The sequence below is a fragment of the Sciurus carolinensis genome, unplaced genomic scaffold (genome assembly GCF_902686445.1).
Source record: "Sciurus carolinensis unplaced genomic scaffold, mSciCar1.2, whole genome shotgun sequence".
NCBI lineage: Eukaryota > Metazoa > Chordata > Mammalia > Rodentia > Sciuridae > Sciurus > Sciurus carolinensis.
Window position 1 is genome coordinate 937,809 of NW_025920117.1, and position 6,000 is coordinate 943,808.

Genomic DNA, 6,000 nt, shown 5'->3' on the forward strand with positions numbered 1-6,000 from the left:
TCTGACTCCATCGCCTCCCTACCTGGTCCCAGAGGAGATAGTACCATCTCTTCCCCCTCAGCCTCTTCTTCTACCCAGGGCCCATGTCCAAAGGAAAGAGAGACAGCTGATGCTGACCCATGCTGCCCGAGCCCCTGAGACCTAAAAGATACTGAGGCCTGAGTGGAGAGGCGGGTGCTGCCCTGGCTCTCCTGGTCACCTCCTTCCCACCCCGGGAAGCTTCCCACCTCTTCAGCTGGTTCAGATGCACATGAGACTGAGCCCAAGGTCCCCAGGCTTAGCCTGTGCCTGTAGCCCAGGCTTGGGATGCACTCTGGGTAATCCAGGCTGGAGAATCTGCACACACCCTTGACCATGGTCTCCCAGTGGCTAGACCAGTGTCCTAGACCCCATGCTTCCCAGATGTCCAGAGCAAGTTCACCAGGCCAGGCTGAACTTGGGGTACCAGAGCCCCTCACTCCTGGGTCAGTCACGGCAGTGCCCATGGCCCTGGTGACCCCTGTTGCCCACCCTTGAGAGCAGATGCGGGCAGCAGTGGTGTCTGGCTCTGTCTACCCAGTGCAAGGTGCAGCCTGGAGACCTGGCCTGCACCTTTGTGTGGAGTCCCTGCTTCCTGAGGGAGCCAGGTGGTGTCCTCCACCATAGCAAAGGTGGCTGAGCATGAGCCTTGGCTTTGTGGACCTGGAGAAGGCCCCACGTGGAGCGCCTGCAGTCACATGACGTACCCACAGACTAGGTCACAGCCTCCTTGTCTGAAAAGTGGAACGCTGGTGTCACCAGCTCAGGGATCTCTTCAAGAAAGTCCCCAGCCTGCCACCCCAGAACCTGCAGGTGCCTGGGTCCTAGTCCTGTTCTGCTCCCTTGGCCCTAATTGGGGCAGCTGGGTCCTTTGCTGGGCACTGAGTAGCTCCTGGGAGGCCTCGAAGGTCACCTTGGTCCTGCTTGGGTACATTTAGCATTTGCTCAGCCCCTCCTGGAGCTGCCCTGGCCTCGGGGCCTTCCATCGGTGTCCTGGAGTCCTCTGTGGGGAGCACTGCTGCTGGTCCTGTCCACCTACGAGCTGTCCAGGTAGGGCAGAGAAGATGGGACCCTGGGGATGCAGGGCCCAGCTGCCCCTCAGTCTGGCTCCCATGCCCCAGGCAGTGCTTCAGCTCCCAGCCCTGGCCCCAGCATGAGCCTGGGACTTGGTGAGTGCTCAGTACTAAATACCTGCTGGGACCATCCAGAGCCCCGCAAGGCCAGCAGAGCAGGCACTGTCCCCTTGAACAGATGAGTTCGCGGTCCTGCCACAAGCAGCCCATGGGCAGATGCAGGGAGGCACCCAGGCTCCTGCCTGGGGGCAGCAGGGTGGAACCAGGGAGGAACCAGGCTGAGCACCACAATTGTGGGGGTCAGGCCAGCACAGGCACCTGGCCCCAGGGCACCCACACCTGTGTGCCTGTGCCCGTTTCCCCAGGGGTGGCCCCCAAGGGCCAGGATGGCAGGCCACTGAGTCCTAGCCTGGAGCCTGGCCTTCCACGCCCTGCCACCCTCCCTACCTCACCTCTGCCTGCCCTGCCCTGTCCCCCTGGCCTGCTGAAGCTGAGCCGGCTCTGGGCCTGCTGCAGAGGAGCCTGCCCAGGGCCTGGGCTCACAGCTGGCCCTTCTCAGGGCCTCCTGTCCCCGTTGCCTGGCAAGCACCCGGCATGGAGGGGCAGGGGTGCAGCCATGTGCAGCAGCGCCCCTCTGGACCCCCAGTCACTAGTGTGGGTGCCTATCCAGGGCCCACCTGAGGCCGGGCTTGTCCATTTGGCCACATCTTGATGCTGGTGATAGCCAGAGAGGTGATCCCAGGAAAGCAGGAGGATGCAAGGATAGGGCCAGCTCCCTTCCCACCCTCAAGGTGGCTGTGATCATGACCTCTGCATCCATCTGGGGCCCCGAGGGGGAGAAGTGGCCTCCCCTTGTGAGTCCAGGAATGGCAGAGTGAGGGGCGATATCCTGAGTGCCCACTGTGGGCTGGGCGCTTCCCTCACACACAGCCACTTTGGCCTTTGAGATGGTCTTGCCATCCTCCTGCCTCAGCCTCCCAAGCAGCCAGGCCTCTGGTGACAGTGCTTCACTGGCTCATGTTCTCCAGCACTCCAGGTGGAGGGGTGGGCACTGTACATTTCATTGTCCTTGATAACTGCAGAAACTGAGGTCAGAGAGGTGAAGCAACTTGCCCAAGGTCACGCAGCCAGGCTCAGCAAGGCTGGATCCCAGGTTAGCCTGGAACCCAAACCCCAAGCCCTGAGCCCTAGCCCCTCTCCTCTGCTCAGAGCCCAGCTGACCTCCCCTCCCCTGGCTGCTCAGCCACCTCTCCTCAGGGCTCCATGCAGAGCCCCTTCTCCCCGCCAGTCACCACTCCCCCCAGCTTGCCTTTCCTCAAAGTTCTGCCTCCTGAACAAAACCCATGAAGTGCTCTCCTCTCCCCCGACAGGCCTGGCCCCCACCACTGCCTTGCACACAGGGTGGCTGCACCAGCTGAGGAAGAGAGACACGGGCTGGCACTCTGTCAAGGAATGATTGAAATCTGAAATCATTAGGGACCTCCAGACATGCAGACGGGTGGCTGGAGGTTGGGTGGGCAGGACGGCTGGGGAGGCTGCGCCACTGCCAGGCTCCCTCCCAGGGTCAGTCTCCAGATGTCCTCTCCTCCTTTACCTGACACCTTCCTGGCTCTGCAGTGTCTGTGGGGGAATCCTGCTGAGGCTTTGATGTCGGAAGTGGGGTTCGCAGCTGCCCCTGGAAGCAGGGCTGTTGGGGTGCTGGGTGTCCTTGGGGCCCTCAGCCTGGCTCAAGTCCTCTGGGGGTGCCTGGCCAAGGCCTTGAGCTCAGGCCCGGTGCGGGGGGCATGCAGGTGACTCACCCAGGGCCACCCCTTGGGTCATGGAGCTGGCAGTCACCATGCGCCCTCTCGTCTTAATAGTGACGGCAGGTGGCCCTGTGTAGCATGGCGGATCCTGCATGTTGGCGCTGGCTGCCTCCTGGAGGAGAGGGCCTGGGCCCCGCGGCCTGGCTCACTGGTGGGGTGGCGTGTGGCCCAGCCACCGACAGCCCGCTTCTGCACCAGCTCTGTCTGCACTCCCTTGAGCCTTGCCACCCCACCAGGGGGGCACAGAGAGGTGGAGGCTGTTCCCTGAGGCCACACAGCTGGTCCATGAGCTTGGTGTGGGGGTGTGTGGAGGGTCTTGCAGGAAGGAGACCCCTCAGCTGCTCGTGGGTGCTGGCCCTAGACTGGTGGCACTGTGTCTCCTCTACTGCGGGCCTCCCTCTGACCCCGCAGCCATGCCCCCATGCCACTGCCCAGTGTCGGGAGCATAGCAGGGGACTGAATGGGCAGATGAGGTGGACAGATGACGAAGTTCAAGAGTGGAACAGGCCAGCTGAGTGCTGTGGGGGAGGGACAGGAAGAGACCAGAAGTGGGGGACATAGGGAGAAGTGGACTTTAAGTAGGGAGGTCAGGGGAGCCTCACCACCATGGCCCCTGGGTGGCTCCCCAGATGGAGGGACAGCCAGGCAGGGCCTGAGTGGAGTGGCAGGTGGCCCAGGAGCTGAGGCAGTGTTGACAGGGTGACAGGACTGCTCCAGGCCCTGGTGTCCAACCAGCAGATTCGACTTCCTAGGGGAGGTGGCACCCACAGAGGTTTGGAGAAGGGAGTGGAGGCCAGAGTCCTTGGCATCTGGACAAGGCCTGCAGGGAAAGGGAGCAGTGCTCAGGTCTGACCTGTTGGGAAGCTCCAGCCAGTGGCCCAAAAGGAGGATGGTCCCCTGCCATCCTGAAAGAGAATAAAAAGTCCTGTGGAGCTAAAGGCAGTGACTGCAGCCACTCCTGGGAACCTGGGCCAGGCCTGGTCCAGGAGGACAGTCCGGACCTGTGGCCACAGGCATGGGCAGCAGGCCCCCAGCCTGGTGGCTGGCCTTCTGTTTACTCGTGCCTATTACCTGCCCATGAATTCAATTTCCAGAGGCCATTGTGCACCTCGCAAGCTGGCGATCACCAGGGGCTCTGGGAGAGCCACCAGCCCCATGCCCCAGCCCTTCGCTCCTGCCCTGTGGGCAGCTCAGCTGCGCCCTTGAACTGGGGGCCCACCTGCTCATCCCCCAGGGGTGTCAGGAGCCCCACTGCGTGCCAGGCCATGTGCTGAGGCTGGGGTCACAGAGCTGCAGGGGACAAAGGTGTCACATGGTACTGGGTGGTGGTGCTGGGCCGGGAGCCAGTGGGGGGTGGGGTGGGCAGGAGCTGGACCAGGCCTCCAGGTGGCCCCCTCCACAGCCTGGACCAGCTCAGGCTGTGCCCCGGGCACCTGCAGTCTCTTCTTAGGTGACAGGTGCCTGGGGCACGTGTCCAGGGGGCTCCCAGGAGGGTGGGTTCCCAGAGAGAAAGTGATGGGGCTCAATCAGATCAATGCTGTGTCCATCAGTTGGGGGCAGTGAGTGGGGATGCAGCTCAGGCAGGTCCCCCTTGACCCAGCGCTGTGCTGCCACCCTGGGTGCCTCAGCACCTGGAAGGCTGGAGAGGAGGAGGAGCAGGAATCGAGTGAGGCTCTTGAGACCTGCTCTGTGCAAATGAAGTCTTAAATTGAGTGGACTGTCCACCAGTGAGTGGTTGGCCTAGCAGAAGGACTGACAGAGAGGCAGCCCAGCGCTCAGCCTCGCTGCCCTGTCTCCTGAACCCCTGCTCCCGCCACTGCAGGCAATAACGTGGGCTTCAGCGTGGCCTGAGGTCAAATCCACGCTGCTCCCTTCTGGCCGACCTCAGACCCTGCCACCTGGCCCACCCTCACCTGCACAGGCAGTGACAGCTGCTGTGGGTGGAGAGGAGTCAGGCTGTGGTGCCAGGAGGGACGTGTGGGGGCCCAGCCGCCTGCCTCCATCCCTCCTGCCCTCTTCCCTCTCTCCTCACAGAGAACTCCTCTGCGCTCCTCAGAGCCCACCCCAGATATCCCCTCCCGCCAGCCACTCCCCATCGCCCCTCCACGCCTCCCTGGGGCCCTGCACTGAGCTGTGACTGGGTGCCCACCACTCACTGCGCCACGGGAGTCTGTCCTCCACTCCCAGGAATGGGTTCTGCTTGTCTGGGTTCTGCTTGCTGGTTCTGTTCTGGCTGGCTGCAGCGGGGAGGAGGAGGCTCACCCAGGGCCTCCTCTGCAGGGACGAAGGGGAGGAGATGTGGAGGCAGGAGGGGCTCTGGGTGGTTCCCTGCCCTCATGCCGCCCTCTCCTCTGCCCTGCTCTCCTTCCCTCTCCCATCCCCGGATGTCTTCATCCTCCCGTCCTGCCTCCCGGTTCTCTGTTCCTCCCTGTGCCCTCCCCTCATCCTCTCCCCTCTCCTCACCCTCATTGTCCTCCTCTCTCGCCCTCTGGGCTCCAGAGCCCCCGAAGAAGAAGCAGTCTGCAGTGTTGGATGGGATCCTGGAGCAGCTGGAGGACAGTGACCATGACAGCGAGGAGCAGACCCTTCAGCTGTGAGCTGGCACCAGAGGCACATGGCTGGGGCCCTGGCTGGGGTGGGGCCACCACAGGTCCAGGGTGGAGGGGACAGAGCCCTCTGGCCATCTGCCCCCAGTTGACCCAACCGGCTGCTCCACCCCACTAGCCTGAGGCCACCCAGGGGCCCATCTGCTGAGAGGGGGGTCAGGGTTTCAGGGTGCAGAGGCTGGGGGACTTGCCTGGGGGTTACAGTCGCCTGAAGTCTGGACCCTGACCCTGCCCAGAGCAGGCAGTGCTGGACGAGGCCCATGCTCAGGAGTCAGGCTGTCCAGGCAGGACCCTGCCCACCAGCTCAGGCTGGGAGGTCCCTGCCCAGGTCCCTGGCCTCCCTGAGGTCGCATCACCTCACTGCCTGGCACCTGTGGAAGCCCATGAAAGGGACAGCCATGTGCCAAGCAGGTAGGAGCCTCTGCCCTTGCCTCCCCCAGGGCTGCTGTGTGAGGATCCCACCTGCATCTGTCCAGGGGACTCTGTCCACCTGTCCTC

The 6,000-nt window shown here is 63.3% G+C and overlaps 1 pseudogene; it reads left to right on the top strand.

Moving 5' to 3' along the window:
• The window catches only part of LOC124973594 (probable RNA-binding protein 19), a 141,339-nt pseudogene extending 135,846 nt beyond the window's left edge, over positions 1 to 5,493 (top strand).
• Positions 5,494 to 6,000: the final 507 nt, after the last annotated feature.